Source organism: Carettochelys insculpta, chromosome 12 (genome assembly GCF_033958435.1).
Source record: "Carettochelys insculpta isolate YL-2023 chromosome 12, ASM3395843v1, whole genome shotgun sequence".
Classification (NCBI taxonomy): domain Eukaryota; kingdom Metazoa; phylum Chordata; order Testudines; family Carettochelyidae; genus Carettochelys; species Carettochelys insculpta.
In genome coordinates this window covers 45,001,902-45,019,700 of record NC_134148.1, presented here as the reverse complement: position 1 = coordinate 45,019,700, position 17,799 = coordinate 45,001,902, and the positions used below count along the sequence as shown (strand labels likewise).

Sequence of the window (17,799 nt, the reverse complement as noted above, 5' to 3'; positions counted from 1 at the left end):
CCACCCCACTGCCCTCTCCCAGCCTGCTGCACTGCAATTGGAGGAAGTGAAGCACCCAGACCACTCCCATCCCCTCTGTTCCCCCGAGCCCTGCATCATGATGAAGCAGAGTGACCAGATGGGAGATGGTAGAGTGGAGTGGAGCAGGTTGCTGTGTTGCTCTGCTTCCATGGCTCCCACCACCACAGTGAGGGGGCACGGCTCCTGCTGCAAGCTCCGGACCCCCACTCCAGTAACCCCCCGCCTGCCCTGGGCTCTGCAGCTAACATCAATATGGGGGACTGTCCCAGCCACAGGATGGTGTAGGAAGTTGCTGTGGAGCTGGGAGTGGCTGCCCTGTACTGTTCTATGAACTGGACAGCTCTGATCCCAGGGTACCACTGCTGCCCCAGAAAGGAGTGGAAAACCATCCTTGAGCTCAAGCCAAGGTCAGTCCCCAAATGTCTGGTTTGTGTGATGAGTCTGTCAAACTCACAGAGCCTTTGAATGTCTACCCTGGTCTAGATTCGATCCAGCTGTGGTAGAGGCTCCAGCACTTGCACATGAAAATTAAGCTACATCCCCTATGGCCATAGACCTCAAGAGCCCCGCTTTGGAAAAGTGTTAACCTCATCTCAGGATTTCCCACTGAGGAACCCTTTAGGGACACAGTGCCGTCTCCAGCACCCAGTAGCAGCTGGATCCCTTGGCGTGGCCCTCAGCCTGTCCAGTGGGAAGTTCTCCCAGCACTGAACTCTCCTGCAATCAGGTTCTCACACACTTTTCATGGTCCTTTTGGGACAGCTGCTTTCTGCCCCCTGTGGTGTGATCCCCATGTCTCAGGAGCAACCATGCAAAATGGAGATAATGAATTCTAAACTATGCATTTCCCTGGGTATGAATCCCGCTCATTAGTCATCTGAAGGCAGATGGCCTTCTTCCCATACCTGTAATGAAACGGGGGGCCACATTCCCTAACTTTACCCCAAAGCATCCTCTTGCATAAAGACCCAAAACCACCGCTGTCACAGCTCCACAGTGGATATAGTGGTGGGTGGTTTTCTTTTCCCGCTGCTGTCATACTTCTGGACAGGTGAGCTTAGGACAAGTCAGTTTCCATCTGTCTCTACTCACTCACACACAAAATCAAAGCAGCTCTATGAAAACTTGTACCCAAAGGCACCTTCTCTGAATATGATCAGACCTGAAGTGTTTAAAAAGCAGCTTCTGAAAATTCACAACCCCATCCAACCCTGGCACACCCTCAGAACCAGCCTGGTCCCCAGGGCTCTTCACAGCCCTGCTAGCTCTTCTGCTTTCCCGCATGTAGAGAACTGCAAATGCCACCAGGCTGCAAAAGCACAGGAGCATCTATTTGAGTCCATGGCACTTACCCCTGCTGAACAACAATGGTATTTGTAACCCAGGGCCACACTGGGGAACAACGGTCAACCTCTTTACCTGCAAATCACTCCTATAACATCTCCTCCTTGAACTCACGGCTGGGTGGTGGAACACAGGGACGCAGGGTCATTATTTACAACTCGGCCTGCAGGTTTATACATGTAGGGATGAGAGTGGCGATGGCCTGTGCTGGTCAGTGGGTGCTTAACACTATTTCCTGGAGAGCACCAACTCAAGGAGCAATCAGTCCTTGCTCACTCTAACTCACAGGCCTCTCAGCTCAGCTTTGACTGGACAGTTCCAGTTCCAAGGCTGCTTCGGCTATTGTTATTTTGTAATAAGAGAGCATGGCCTTATGTTTTCCATTGGGCAGTCTCACACAAACATCACACATGACCTTTCAGACTAACCCAAGAGGGTAAAATGTATTTCCTCAATAAAATGTCAGGTTGGTGATGATTATGCGGATTGGCAGCTTCACTTCAAAAAGGCCACGAGACGCAGAGGCTTGGGACTGTTGGACCGCTCATCTGAAAGAATGTCAGCAAACTCCATGTTCAGGACCAAACACAACAAGAAACACGATATAAAGCAAGCAAAGTAAAAACTTCACAACCATAAGAGGTGTAATATCATCCCTGTGTGAAATCACCCCCTTCTTTGCCTTCTTTCTGCATGGCCTGCAGAGAGTCCTACAAAAAGACCTCTTCTACTAAAAGAGAGGACAGCATGCTGCATTTTGGCAGCATGGCATTACTCAGTTACTGTGCCAAAGAGGTAACTGAGTTTCAGCACTTCACATCACTGCCACCAATGTGCCCTGTAAACTGAGCACTTGTGTGCATGCTCACAAAAGTGTCAAATGCCCATGAGCAGAGTCACAGAGCTGGGTTTGTGTTTCTATTAGTGGGGCACATTCGCATGTGCCTCAGTGCACACAGAAAAATTTATTCTGTGCATGGGTGGAAAAGAATCTGCACATAGATGTAAAAGATTAGAGGGAGCATTGACCACTGCCACACACACTTATTTAGTTTTAGTTGCTTCCTGTCCAGGGACCCTTTCAGTTTCCATAACACTATGCAAATAGTGCACTGCCTTGAGCAACAACCACATGACAATGGCTCAGAAAAGAAAGAATAAAGCAGGCACCTGGAAATCTATAAAAGGAAAAGATAATAAAGACTAGGAATTTATATCAATCTGTTCCACGTAGAACTGCAAGGGTTAAAACAGAAGGTTGATTAAGACCAGTCTGAAAAATTAGGCCCCATATAGTTTTAAAACATCCTAATAGAATGAGTTACCTAGGGAGGTGGTGGAGTTTCCATCTTTAAAGGTTTTGAGTGGCCTATTGAAGACCTCCTGAGCCCTCTTCCAACCCTAATCTTCTAAAGTTTTATGATAATGGAATATATTTGGTATTAAAGCCAAAAGAATCAGGAAACTTCAACTAAGCATCCCATCTCTTTTGGAGAAACCAAACTGGACAGAAAATTATAATCTTTCTTTATTTCTAACCCAGCCTATATCTGCACAGGGATACAACTGTCAATTCAGCTCAACAGGCTGAGTTAAGAATTGCATAATATGAATTATTTTTCTGTTAAATTTGATGGGCTTTTAAAGTAATTTTCTACAGACCTCATGAGTTTAACCCCAAGTACACTGTGGGGCTGGGAATGCCACATACACGGCATCCTCAGTGACATGCTCAATGAAGTCCAGAGAGTTAACAGCAGCATCTGATTGACTTTGATTTGAAAGGAGTCAGCTCTGGGCCTCTCCAGGGCTAAGGCAGAAGCCAAAATATAGGGCTGTAATCACAGTGAATATAGAAGTGTGAGCGCCCAGGGGTATTTGGGGGTGGGGTGGGGTGTGTGTTTCTGACAGAATGGTCCATTCAGCTCTGAAAGAACCTCCCAAAAGAAAATGAAAAAGAGAAACATCTGTGTAAAGCCCTAAATTCATTCCCTGCTGAGACAAAGGAAGAGCACTGCTTCCCAAGGAGGGCCATTTACAGGAAAGCTGTCATGTTGTAGGAAATGCAGCCTGCTCTAGATGCTGAAGCACTTTCTGCATTTTATTTTAGTGACAAGTGATCTAATCCATGCTAATCATATTGCAGAGAGTATATTTCTCTCCTCAGTACACCTATAATAATCTAATTCCACATACAGTAGGCACAACACTCCCTGTATGCTGAATCCCACAGAGCAAAATTGGGTACTGGCTGGGAATGAAATGATCCTTGGCTTTACTGCATGTGAAAACCCTGAATGCAGCAGAGGGGTGACTTGACAGGAAGGTATCTGCATTCCAGAGAGAAGACAGATCCCTAGCTTGACTCAATAAAAAAATTAATTTGGTAGCTGTCCGGTCTAGATGCTTAAAATTAGTCTGTATAGTGCATACTAGGAGTTTGGTTGCTTAAAGAAACACTTCACTCAGCTCCTCCTGCATTTGTGAAAGAGGCAAAAGGTGAGCATCTTGCAGTAGCAGGTGAAAACCTTTAAGATACTGTATTTAATTCAACAGTCTACCTAAAACCTGCTCTATCACTTACTCTCAGAAGGTTATATAACAAAGGGAAAATCACAAAGCCACCAAAACTACATTTACTACATGCAAAGGGTCTCACGCAAAACCACAAATGCAGGCATTTCAGTGCTCTGACTGAACCTGTTGGCTGCGCCTAGATATTTCAACATCTTGGAATCTTGTTTTTTTGATACCTGTAGCATCTAAGGGTACCACTTAACACACACAGCTCTCGGGGATGGCTAGAGGGCCAGGGATTTCTTATGGGCCACAGAGACTTTGACCACTATGGAATCCATTCTGGTTTGACGATTAGTTCCATTGTGTGGCTAGTCAATGGCCTACAGCTGGAGTCTGCATAATCAAGGAAGGGCCCCCCTCATAGGGGGATGGAATTTGGTAAGGGGGGGACACAGTGCAATCAGTGGCTGGGTCTCAGGCTCATCCATCTCACCAAAACGTTAAACTATGTTGCTGATTTTATATATGTGTATTCACACTGATACACCAATTCAGAATGTTTTTACATTGTACACTCTTATTTTCTTACACATGAAGAAAGGTTTTTTTTTCATATGACCATAACTGAAATTTCCAGCAGTTTGGATGACATTAGACAGGTTGGGGGCAGAGAGCTGCTAACTGCAGGGGTGAAAAGTGGGGCCCAACGTAAGAAGTTTGCTCACCCCTGGCCTACGGGACATGTACCCTCCATCTAGATCTTAACAAACAGATATCCATAAAAGAAAAAACACCACCCCCAACTGAAACCAGGATACCCTTACTGTCAGCCTCCCAAGAGGATCCAGAGAGTGAAACTGTCTTGTATTCCTAGCAATGACTCCACCAGGGCAGGGTTAGATCTCATTCGTGGAGGAGCATGCGGAAGCCTGCATTTGCTGCTGACTGTGCTGTACTTTGTTCTGTTTTGTGGCTGATCAGTCTACCACCTTGTAGCCCTCAGCCACATAAAACTACTTTGCATTGACTGCGCTTGGCACTATGCAACTGAGAAGATGTGCCTGTGTCACAAACACTAAGGATCACAACCTTGCTCCTCCCCCACCCCCCTGCACATGAGTTCAGGAAGTATCCCCGTTTCTATGGCAGAGGAACTGTGGCAAAAGGCCCCGACAGTGTCTGCTCATTTCAGACACTTCCCTGTGTGGATGACAAAACTGGGACAATTAGGGGCTGATTTTCAGTGATGTGTGGCACTCCGTTCTCTATGGAAGAGTTTCCCAATTTTATTTGGCCATGGAACCCTTTTAAAAACTTAAAAGAATTTTGTGGAATCCCATTCCCAGGCTTTAGCCCCCTTGGCCCTCAAACCTGCCCCCTATCTCCAGGCTTTACACACCTCAGCCCTCAGCCCCCAAATTCACACCCCATCCCACAAATCTGCCTTGCCATCAATAGGCTTAACCCCTCTCAGCTCCAAACCTACCCCTCTCATCCTCAAACGCGCCCCTCACGATCCCAGGCTTAAACCTTCTCAGCCCCAAACCAGCCCTTGGGATTAACCCATCCGTTGCACTGGTTGGGAAGCCTACGCCAGGAGGCTACTTGCAGCCAGTGGAAGGGAAGGTTGGTGTGGAGGTGTTCTGCTGGTGGGAGGGTGAGCTGAACCACACCCACTAAGGGAGAGTGGCTGCTCAAGTAGCAGGGTAGGTGAAGGGCTCTCTGTGGCTCCCTACCCTGCTTCCACTGAAATACTGGAATTAAATTTAGTTGGTTTAATGGCCAGATCCCTCCCGATGCCCTGCCAGCTGTTAAACCAATTACATGTAGAGCTACTGTTTCAGTCACTAGTGTAATGGAATTTTCTCACAGAACCCATATTTTCACTTCACAGAACACCATTTGGGAAACAGACTTCAAGCTAATCACTTCTGCAATCAGCCTTTAGGCATTTCATGTGCAGCATCCCAAACTGAAACAGTCACAATTAGGGACTGCTTTCCAAAATTTTGGCTTAAAAAAAAAAAAAGACTTTCCAAGAGTAAGAAAGCTAGGCATGGACCCTACAAATCCTGATTCCCAGCTTGCTGCTCCAAGTCGTAGGTTAAATGTCATGCCATGAGTCATAGTGGATGAATTAAGAACAGATTACCCGTCTGAGTCTATTAATTTCATGCTTAGACAACCACAATCTATAAATTCCTGAAAGTACAGAAGTTTTTATGATTTAATTTCCTCATTTTCTACTGCATGTCTAAAAATATAGCAAAACCTTTTTTCAGTACTATGAAAAAGGATCTCACAACATACAGTGAATGTACTATAAAGATTCAGGCTCCTTAGAGCTAAATGCCATGTCAACAGACACGGTTAGCCAGGATTTGGCATTACTCAGAAAGCACATTCTCTGGATGCCTCCAGCAGCCAATTTCTTCAAAATCTCTATTGAACATGGGATGTTTAGCATTAATTACTATTTCCCATAGAAGCACATGTCACTTCACATATAAGATACAGTCCCTGTACCAATGAATTTATAATCTAGAGCACAACCCTGCAAGCACACACCACAGTAACTTTACTCAAAGGAGTAAAGCCACTGAAATCACATACTCATGTACATAACTGGTTGCAGGATTGGGGTCATGGGATGCCTGCTAACAACTGCGCATCTGTGGCAGCTACAGAGATCCAAATCTTAGGAGGCAGCAGACAGGATCCTGGTCTGGGGCTCAGGCACCCGGGACCTACTCCTATCTGTGACCTCTGGTAAATCCCTGTATTTCTTTGAGCCTCTGTTTTTTCCTTTCCCAGCCTTTGTCTTTGTTGTCCATTGAGAGGATAAGATCTTTGGGGTTTTGCTCTCTCATTAGATGCAAAGCCACAAGCTGCAGCCCTCTGCTTGACCATTCAGTGCAGAGCCAAGCAAAGCTCCCAAAATGGACTGAGCTAAATCAGTTTCATTACGCTAAGTGAAGCAAGGTCATCCTGTTTAATTATTGCAATTTTTTAGCCAGACAATAAAATGTTAGAGCAAAATGACAGAGATGGTATTTGAACCCTCCCTACACACACTGCAATAATTTTCCTGACATAATCTTCAGGGCTGTGCTGCCGAGCTTGCATGCTGTTTGACAGAGCCTGTCTGAACCAATAGTTACTGGGGGGAAATAAATGGGATATCATCTCCTCCCAGCACAACTGGAGGCAGACATTGAAGTTGGTGGAGCTTTGCCTCTGCCTGGCATTCGGGGATCAATGCAGCTGTCACTTTCTCACATCTCTGCACTTTTGTCTTTGTTACCTCAAACAATTATGTGGATCTGTAAAACTACTAATTAGGAGACTTGCTGAACAAGTAAGTAGAACCACAGCTGCCCCAGTGGGGTACAGAACAAGCTTTGGAGAAAGAATGCTCCAATGGAGCCACCACTGCTTTGGCACTGCACCAGTTCTAGTTCAAACAGGAGTCTGGCTTGGAACCATTCGACAGCAGGCTCTGAGACCAACTGGCCCAGCTCGTGAGTCTACTTCTGGCTTTGATGTAATTTGCTTCTTTCCCCTCACCCTCTTCAAGAAGATACGGCTGATAGAAAAGTTCTCTGTTCAGGGCCATGTCTGTTGCCTTCTAAGGGCCATGTCTGCAGCTGTCTCCTGGTGGCCCCCAGAGACTAAAGTAGACAAAATGCAGAAAAGCACATATGAAAGCACATTTACACTGGTTACGCCAGAGACTCTACTACTGTACTTTGATAGATCTTCAGAGTATAACCCAGAGCTGCGTCTATACTTGCATTCCTCTTTCGAAAGAGGCATGCAAATGAGGGAAATCGAAAATGCAAATGAGGTGCAGACATACCTCTTTTGTGCCTCATTTGCTTATTCTCCTTTCGAAAGAAGAAAAGCAGTGTTGACATGGCTCTTTCAAAAACGAAAACTATCTTCCAAAGAACCCTTCCTCCTATTTTGTTTCAGGAAGAAGGGGGTCTTTCGAAGATGGAGTTTACTTTTGAAAGAGACGCCTCTACACTGCTTTTTTTCTTTTGAAAGGAGAATATGCAAATGAGGCTCCAGATAGGTAAATCTGCACCTCATTTGCATTTTCATTTTCCTTCATTTGCATGCCTCTTTTTAAAGAGGAATGCAAGTGTTGACACAGCCCAGATGAAAATGTACTACAGAAAAATGTCAGCAATAGCAATCTGAAACGCACAAGTGTTAGGGACAAGGACAGTGGATTTCTGGTACTTCATTTACATAGTTTATTTGATAAAAGAATCCCAATATACACAAACTTCACAAATCCTCTAACAATTTATCAAAAATGGCTCCCATTTTTCTCTCCAATATGTATGTGTCCATACCCACTGATCTCAGCAAGAACAGAATACCCGTTCCTATGGGTAGCATTTGGCTCTGCATATCTAGCTATCTTTTCACCCGCTGCAGAAATTCATCCACCTCTGGGGTGTAAACTGACACCAGCTAAAGATCTCAGAGTACCACTTTGCAACAATTCAGACCAAGGAAAAAATAATGTTTTATCCTAGGGAAACTAGAGATGGAATTTAGGCAAACAGACTATATTCACCTACTTAGAATTTAGCTGGAATGTTACAGGACTGCTATCAAATGAAAACAAATTCTCTTATCTATGTTACAATCAACATCTAGCAATATCACAAAACGTATTGGAAACATCTAAGTTCATTTTCTTGCAGCCACATTCTTTGTTTATATTCTCCTTTTCTTTGCCAAACTATGCAGTAAATTTCACTTTCAGAATCACGTGCTCTATTCGTTATCATACTACATCACTTGTAACTGCTGCAGAAAGTTTACTTTTGTACAACTTAAAAAAACTACATCATAGAAGCGTCTCCCTTGGTCACATGCTTGGCAAAAGTGAATTTTTCAATACCTAAGATACAGGGCAAATCTGAGCTGACACTGTCTTCTTCTGAGGTCTAGTCCAGATATTAAAAAATGCTCTGAGCACACCAGCTAGTCAGGTAAAGCTGTGGGTTTCACAAGGCAGACTCCACCTTCACACTACAATACCTTCCTAATCCTCCCATCTGCAGCTGGCTCTGGCTCTACCTGTGTTGCCATCCATTGTGAACTACCTCAGAACTAGACAGAGTTTTTCCATAGAGGGTACAAGTCAGGGACTGACCACTGAGGTCCTCCCTGAAGAGTTTCTGGCTAAACTTTCTCCCTGGGAAGGGTGCAGCTGCCCAACCATGCAGATCCCCATCAGGCAGCTTGCTACACAGATTTATGGACTGACCTGCAGAAGAGTGCTATCGAGGTTTTTACATAGAGCTAGCCTCTCTGTACTGTTTGCTGTTTTGCCCTTTTCCTATCATAGATTGGAAGACTAGAAAGGACCATTAAATAATGGAGCCTGAACTACATTACACAGACTATCAAATTTCACCCTGCAACAGCTCCAGTGGAAGGAAGGCCAACTGGAGAAGAGTCACAGTTTGCCAGAAGTTGGGAATGAGCCTGTAATGGGGTTCAGGGAGGTCCCTAGGCCCTGCACCCCATCTGCAGCTGGGAGTGACTTTCACTCAGCAGGTGGAAGAGAAGGTTTATTAGGTGACAGGGATACAGCATGGTACAGACACATCACTACAGCAACCAGAATTGGTCCATCCAACCCATATTGGGCGGGGAGGAGATCCCCCAGAAGGAACCCAGGCCTGTAGATCCTGCCTGGGAACCTGCCTGCTTTGTTCCTCTCCAGCATCCTGACAACTGCCCCAATTGCTCCCATTTCTAATTTAAAAAAACAACCAGGCTCCACCTCTCCCCTTGTCTGGCTCATGTTACCTGGTTGCCGGGGTTACAAATGACCAGGCCAAGGTTACCCCAAGAAGGAACCCTACACCCTGTGTGAGCCTCTCTCACACATACATGCACCCCCCCCACACTTCGCCACAGAGCCACAGGGGCGGGATCACCTGATGATTGCCTGTTTGGTTCATTCCCTTGGGGGCACCTGGCATTGGCCACTGTTGGCAGACAGGCTGGCTTAAATGGACCTTCAGTCTGATCCAGGATGGCTGTTCTTATTTTCTAATCACTTCACCAGTGTAACCAGTTTGCCTACAGGCATTTAGCTAGCTACCATCCCTCCAGTGCTAACACCTTAGACTTTCGGACATGCGATGCAGGCCTATTGTTCATTTACAGAAGAAGTACCTGCTGGAAAATCTGAATTCTAAACACAATCATGAGCATTTAATCCATATTTCATCTGAATAAACATTAAATTATATTAGGCAGCAGGATTATTCAAGGTACTGTTATCTCCTGGAAAAAGCTCATTTAAAGCACAGACTGCTGTAAAGGCTTTAAAACTGCTGAGATCAGTGGCTTAGAATTTCCCATCTTCAGAGAAGGACACTTCAGACAAAGCCTTTCATTTAAATTGATATAAACTGGACATGTAAATCTGAAACACTAGATTACTCCACATGCAACAAAAGCACACAGAGATCTTGGTTCTCCTTCACACTATGGTTGGCATGTATTTATACACACATTGCTACACTGCTACCATGATGGAATATGGTACTTTCCCCAGCAGAAAGGCCAGGGAATTGTTTTGGTCTGATTTGAGTTCTCAGAGGTCAAACCAGCAACGAACTCCTTGTAAAGCAACCTGACATTGTATTTGTCATAGTGTTGGGCCAACTGCACCTGTATGGCTCCTTCCAGGATTCCCTCCAACAGTTCCCAGTCAGGTCTGAGGTCTTCCACCACCAGCTGTCTCTGGGCAGTGACCATGACTCACTCTCATCTGACGGGAGGCTTTTATGGATGCACAGCTCACTGCCTTACACTGCAATATCCCAGCAAGCCAGCCTGACTAAAAGCTAGTGCCTATATATTGCTTTCTCTCTGGACAGCAGGACCAGTGTGTTGCTAGCAGTTACAAGTTATCACATAGTTCTTTCAAGGAAAGTGCATTTATTCTTCAGGTAAAAGCATTATACAGTAAACAAATAAAAACAAAAAAACAAACATACACTACACATACCAGGAATTATCAGCCTCACGAGCACCTAGCAGTCCCACTTGCTCCCAGACGGAGGAATCTCCAGCCCATTAAGAAAAATGCCCTAAATTGTCTCCACCTCACAGGTGCTAACTAAGCCTTTGAACTCCGTGAGAGCCAGCATCATGGGACGATTTAATTCAATTGGCACCCTTTTAGATAAGGAAGAAGTGTACGTGACCCAAGAGATATAAGGGGGGGGTCTGGCAGACCCCTTTTTGAGCTCCAATTACCTTTGCCTGCCAGACAGGAGGGTTTTTGCCTCCCGAGGTCCCAGGGGATGCCTGTTTCCTCGAAAAAAACAGAGACTTCTTCCCAAGGGATTAAGAGAAGACTCTGGCCATGCCACATTGGTAACGCAGGGGTGAGAATAAGACCTTCTAGGTATTTTACCTTTTGCTTTTTGCGGGCATTTAACAAATATAGATCTATGAATTGAAGTGTATGCTAGCTATTTGCAATCAAAGTATAAACCTTGTAACCTTGCAACCATAAGAGCTTAACTCATTAGTTAAATAAACAAGTAATTGATTAAGTGGTAACCTGACTCCTCCTGTTACTGTGCAAACTGAACACAAAACAAAGAGCCCAGCTGCTTTTCACATGTAACAGCTTGGTCACTGGTGAGGCGTATTGAGAGCCACGTGCTGAGGCATGCTGCCTCCACGGAGCAGGATCTTGGGGCACCTGTCAGCCTTCCTGGCTGCCTGCTGTGAAGGGACTCTGTCCTAGCAGTTAAAGACACGGGTGGAGGAGGCTCTGAGTACAACCTGTGGGGCACCTGTCGCCTTTCTGGCTGCCTGCTGCGAAGGGACTCCATCCTAGCAGTTAAAGACTCGGGTGATAGGACCCTGGGGCATCTGTCAGTCTGCCCGGGCTGCCTGCTGCAAAGGGACTCTGTCCTAGCGGTTGAAGACTCGGATGAAAACAAGGGCATAGGTGGTATCCCACCCAACCATTGGCTAACACACCGCTACCAAAAATCTCTGATGAGAAGCCCAGGGGCATACACACACCTATAGTGGAGCACCCATAGAAACACTGCTTGAAGAACCAGCCATTGTTTCTACCAGAGTAGACAATAAAGTTTATATGGGAGAATACATGAATATAGTGTAACAATTCGTTAAACTATAACTCTGCCACCATCCTTCTTTGGTTAGCCAAAATAAACAGACATTTAGTCCTCTGGTAAGGATGCATCAGTCAAATTGTTTGTGTCTGTATCTGATGTCAAGGCAGAAAAAGAGTAGAAGGATCCCTGTGATTCAGTACAATCACACTACTGCTCTTAGGAATAACTAGAATATAGATTCAAGTATCAGAGGGGTAGCCGTGTTAGTCTGGATCTGTAGCAGCAACAAAGGGTCCTATGGCACCTTATAGACTAACAGAAAAGTTTAGAGCATGAGCTTTCGTGAGTTAACTCACTTCTTCACAGCATCTGAAGAAGTGAGTTAACTCACGAAAGCTCATGCTCTAAACTTTTCTGTTAGTCTATAAGGTGCCACAGGACCCTTCGTTGCTGCTCTAGAATATAGACTGTGGCATGAAGGAGATATAATAAATAATTAAATGTTTGTACTAACAAAAGTTTGTAGAAGAATTAGATTGTATACCTTACAAAGGCAATTATATCACTCTGCTTATATGAAGCAATTATGTAGTCCCAGGTGAGGAGGAGCGAAAGAGTGAATGGACAAGAAATGTAAGCATTTAGAGAGAAAAATTTAAAGCTTGCCTCAGTGTCCAGATGGTCAAAGTGGGAGTTATAGGCTTGGGAGCACCAAGTTGCTATCCATCATGGGCATTCAGACATGGATAAAAGGGAGACTGGTGCAGGGAAAGTAGACCATCTTGGAGTTAAAGGTCAAGCACCCCTGACTAAAACAGATACTACAACTCAGCACAGCCCAAGACAAGGGGCACCAACATGCTGACAAGGAAAAACAACTTCCAGAAAAATAAATGTTACATGAACTGATTCCAACTATGAGGTGACAAAGCATGACACACAGAACTGATGGGCTATCTTGTAGGAATCTCAGGATCTCGTCTTGTCAAACTTGGGGCACCAGTGCAACCTGGTGGAAGCCCCACTTCCTCATTTCCTCACATCAAATCACTTGGTCAGTGACCAGATGTGAGCAACAGACTGGTTACCGTAACATTGACAAGGTGGTTTGGATGGATGGATGGATGGATGGGTGTGTGTGCGCGCACACACACACTATGCGCATATGCTAGAATAATGTTACATTGTCAACAAATGTGGCATTTTGCCTTATCCGCCTGAAGAACATCCCATCTGATTATTTAACATATAATACCAGATACAAGTGTGCCATGCACAGTCAGAAGCACTGTTCACAAACTTCCACTCCATATGGTCAAAAGCCCTTTCTTGCGCTACTTTAGAGTACGTAGGCTGAAATTCAGGATATGTCTGGTATTGTTTCTAGGTCTGCAATGCTTCATAGATCCTGCTTATGTTGAGATAATTAATTTAGAATCCTTCTGTGTCGAATTTTACCCCAAAACCTGGCATCTGCACTAGAAATATAGTAGGTAATAAAACATAATTCACAATCTGTGGACATCCTGACGCACCTGCTTTCCTTTGACCAAGGTTAATAACAGTCTCTGGCTGCTCAGGATAATTTTTCAGAGGTACACAGATTGTTCACCACACTATCTAACCTCCACATAAGCTCCATTTGTATGTACTTAACGAACAGTATGTATTGTCATGTTTGTTAGGATTTTTTAAAATATCCGCTCCTCTTACTCTAAAAATCCAACAACAGAAAGCTCCTTAAAACCAGCACTCTACTGCAGTTACAAGACTCCAAAGCACAGCAACAATGATAAATGATCTGCCAGGTATGAGCTACAAGGAGAGATGAAGGGTACTGAATACATATGCAAGTGAGCAATCTGCAAGGGAGTGTGCAGTATCAATGGCCTTAGTCCTATAATGTGCTGATTTCCCCCTAAACAAGGTTAACACAACACCAGTTCCTGTGAAGTGAACGGGACCTGAAGGGAAAAGCAGGCAGATCCCAGGATGGGGCTCTATGAGAGGCAGGGTAGCAAAGAAAATGGAAAAAAAATACCACAGGTGGCTGCAGAAGCATCAGTAAGGGGAAAGGCCAGAAAACAAACGGAGAAACCAAAACGCAGAGGAGAGGGAGCACTTTCCTAACACAACACTTAAAAAATGGAACCTCTGCCAAGAGAGGTAGAGGAGATGCCATGTCTCAGGGGTTCAGGAGGAAGCATGAAACATGTACCTAGATGAATAAAGAGAAGTCTCACAACTGCCATGCAATTTGTACCAGTATGCACAGTCGTTGCAGGGAGCTGTCCGGGGTACTTATCTCTCCCCGAGCCCTCCTCACTTTGCATTTCTGGTAAGAGACAACAAGTTGCAGAAAACAAGACCCATCCATCCAGGGGCATTTTGTGTGCTGCCATTTAATGAAGACACCGAAGTGGGAAGATATAGGTCAACCCTATAAACAGAAATTCAAATTTAGCACACATATGGGACAGACCTACTAGCTAGGACAGCCAAGTTCCCAGCTGTCCCACAGACACTCACTCTCTCTGACCTTGGGCGAGTTATTTATGGACAAATTTCAGAAGGGATCTGAATCTGGCCTCCATCTGCTTGCACCTGTGTGACTGATGTATGCAGTTTTTGAGCTCTTGCTCTCTTTCAGCTGCATAAAATCGATGAATTGTTCATGAGTAAACCCAACTTGCACTCAATTTGTGTAAAGTCATTACTACAGGGAATGACTGGACATGGGCAGAGAATGCACGAGTGAGCTAACAGGTCATGGTTTGGGACTGCAAATAAATTATGGAATGCATGAAGGGGGAGGTAGAGTGTGTTGGAGTGTCACAAAGTGTCATAAGGGCGAGTCTTGAAAAACTTCCAAAAATTGTTAGGTAATTATTGGACAGCTCCCCTTTATGAGTCTACCATTTGTGTGCAAAACCCGCATTTCCAAGTGATTGCATAGGTAAGAGGCATGCACCACTACACATTACCTCTGGAAAAAGCAGCCTTAGCATTCAGATCATAAAGGGATCCTGGTGGCTCTGGTCTGTCTGGTTGGCAGTGCTGCACAGTGGAGCTGAAAGGCTCCCTGCTAGCCTCTGCACCATGCAGCTCCCAGGAAGCAGCCCTCTGGCTCCTTCCTGTAAGGGCAACCAGAGAACTCAGCACACTGCTCCCACCAGCCAGGAACCACAGCAGCAGAGGTGGCATGTGCACAGGATAGTGCACAGAGTCATCTGGTCATGCCTCCACACAGAAGCTGCAAGAGGGAATACAGGCTGCTTCCCAGGAGCTGTCTGAATTAAGCACTGCCCAGAAACTGCACTCCTGGTACCTATGCCCAACCTGTACAAGCACTGACCCCTCTTTCTCCACCCTCCAAACCCCTCAGTCTCAGCCCAGAGCAGTTTTCTGCACCCCAAACTTCTCATCCCATGCCCCAACTGGAGCCCTTCCCCGCTCCTCCACCTCAGCCCAAATCAGCCCATTGCAAATAAGAGGAGAACAAGCGGTGGGGGTGAGGAACAGGCAGATGGAATGAGCAGGGACAGAGCTTCCAGGAAGGGTGAGCCATGAGCGGGGCAGGGCAAGGGGTGGGGCAAGGATGGCCAATTTCCTGCAAATAGAAAGCTGGTTGCCCTAATCATAGCAGGTAGTTTAGGAAAAGCTGAAAGTATTCAAGTTGTTCAGCATTTTTCACTGTTGCATTTTCTGGCTGTCTTGTTTATTTATTTTTATAATCCCTCTGTTGCTTATTTTATTTAAAAAAAAACACCTGGCTTGCAATCCTGAATTAATTTTAAAACCACAGGCCGCCCATCAAATCATTACAGGGATGAAATCAGCATGCTTCCCCCCATCACAGCTAATCATTTTAATGCTGGAAAATAACTGGGCCCTCAGGAAGGAAATGTCCCTTTCAATAACTCAGCCAAGGAGGCTGCCAACAGCGTCCCATTGTTTCACACAGGGCTCTATGTGGACCCCACTGGGTCTCAGAATGGGGCCAGACTGTACATTCAAACAGCTATTTTCACCTCTTGTGTAACAATCTGGACCATAAGAAGATCCCTGTCTGGATCATCACGGGTCAGTAAAGGCTTTGCTCCGAAGGTAAATGCCTAATGTAACCTGTTTGGCCTCAGAATCTGAGTGATTTAACCTACAATAAGATGATGTAAGGTCACATATCTCATGAGAAAGGTATGCAGTTCACCCATCCTTTAAAGTATAAGAATATGCTTTTTTAAAGCCTCCTGGTCATTTCTGCATGGCCAGTGGTCTCCCTGGTCTATTGCCTTGTTTGCAGAACCTCCATTTTATTAGGTTTGAAAAGTCACTGAATCCCTTGAGCCCACATCATGGCTAATTTATCTCAGTTTCTCCAAAACCAAGAAAGCAGAGTACGGTACGGTCTGCCTGGGGCTGATTGTTCATACAATGCGTCTAGCACTTTACTGTCCACTATCAGATGAGTCTTCTCTTTTAATTTGTTCTGCTAGTAAAAGGAGGTGACAGCAAAGGAGTGCCCACTTAATGCCAGGCCAGCGTGCTTCCCAGCATGCACCTATGGGCCATCAGGGAGAAAAACTCTCCCTCTTATTCTTGAATCATTTAATCACAGACTCTTCAGCCCAAACTGGATGTTAGAAATCCAGGTCTTGTCAGGCTTCTCTGAAGCAAAGAAAGGAGCAGTGGGGGGAATGAATGGTGATCCATTATAGCCATAGGCAAGACACCACCAGTAACCGCTCTGGGCAACAGGGGAGAACTCAGATGAAAATCACCTTAGATCTGTGCTAGGCTTGGTGAACAGCAAAAGAAAGAGGGTATCCCTGGGAAGGAGGCAATGCCAAATGCCACATGAAGTCTTCCAGTACCTGCTGGTTTCAGATAGAGTCATAAACAAGATGCAAGGCTCTCTCTGGAAGGACATATTGTTGAATTAACACCCCAACGACGGGGATCTGTTAAGCATAGCATAACAAAAGTGGCAGCCTCCTATCATGATAATTCATCACCACAGAGCAATTAATGGGAGGGCAGCACAAAGAGTGAGAAATGTCAATATTCTGAACCCTGCTCCGGCAATCATTTACTTTAATTAGAACAAGTCACATCAAGAGATGCATCCTTAAGTTATTCTTCCTCACTTGCTTAATCCTGCCAGGTAGTGCATGCATTCTGCACATGCAGGAGCTCTGCCAAACTTATGCATAGGAATCAGGGTTCCAGTAGCTAGTTTGGAAAGCCTGAGCAATTCTCTCTGTGTTCCCTCTCTTTTTGTCATACAAACATCAAATAAAGCGAGCAGATTCAGCAGGGGATTTCTCTGGCTCTCAACACTTACTAGTAGTGATGGCAATGCAAGAATTTAATTTTAAAATGCCACAGCTTCCCAATTTCCAAATTCTCAGGTTGTTACACAAACAAATAAATGGAAACAGAAAGCTAAAATGGTCAAAGATAAGGCAGCATACTTCAGTCCTGCCACTTGCCAAACTGCTCCCCAGGGCCAGAAGATGTGAAATTTGGGAACCTTGCATCATTGGTAATACATGTCCAGGAGGCAGAACCAATTTAAGCTCCAATGATTAACAAAACATTTTACACCAGCTGGTAAAATACACCTCTCAGTACCCTGTGTGACTGGGATAGATGCATTCTTCACTGTTCTGTTAATTAAAGGTATTACTGGAATAGGCAGGTTTAAAAGACTCCTGTATTGCAAGACTTCCTCTCCAAATTTCTAACAATTTAAGGTGCTCCAGTACCC

General features: G+C 45.0%; 1 protein-coding gene across 4 annotated transcripts in view; it reads right to left on the bottom strand.

The window, feature by feature from the left end:
* FRMD5 (FERM domain containing 5) overlaps positions 1–17,799 on the bottom strand; it is a 348,761-nt gene that overhangs the window by 170,585 nt on the left and 160,377 nt on the right. The window lies entirely within an intron of this gene.